General features: G+C 69.6%; 1 protein-coding gene across 1 annotated transcript in view; it reads right to left on the reverse strand.

Moving 5' to 3' along the window:
- LOC102862682 (zinc finger protein 420-like) overlaps positions 1–493 on the reverse strand; it is a 24,808-nt gene that overhangs the window by 8,036 nt on the left and 16,279 nt on the right. The window lies entirely within an intron of this gene.

Consider the following 493-nt stretch of genomic DNA (forward strand, 5'->3'; position numbering starts at 1 on the left):
ACTGACCACCACCCCGGTCCTCCGCGCACACTCACCTCCCGACCCCCGGGGACTGACCCCCCACCCTGGTCCTCCAGCCACACTGACCTCCCGACCCCCGGGGACTGACCCACCACCCTGGTTCTCCGCCCACACTCACTTCCCAACCCCCGGGGACTGACCATCACCTGGTCCTCCGCGCACACTCACCTCCCGACCCACGGTGACTGACCACCTCCCTGGTCCTCCGCGCACACTCACCCCCGACCCCCGAGGACTGACCACCACCCTGATCATCTGTACACACTGACCTCCTGATCCCCCGGGGACTGACCCCCACCCTGGTCCTCCAGCCACACTGACCTCCCGACCCCCGGGAACTGACCCCCACCCTGGTCCTCCGCGCACACTCACCTCCCGACCCCCGGGGACTGCCCACCAGCCTGGTCCTCCGCGCACACTCATCTCCCGGGGACTGACCACCACCCTGGTCCTCCGTCCACGCTCACCTCCC

Source organism: Elephantulus edwardii, unplaced genomic scaffold (assembly GCF_000299155.1).
Source record: "Elephantulus edwardii isolate Elephantulus edwardi_28Jun2011 unplaced genomic scaffold, EleEdw1.0 scaffold00528, whole genome shotgun sequence".
Taxonomy (NCBI): domain Eukaryota; kingdom Metazoa; phylum Chordata; class Mammalia; order Macroscelidea; family Macroscelididae; genus Elephantulus; species Elephantulus edwardii.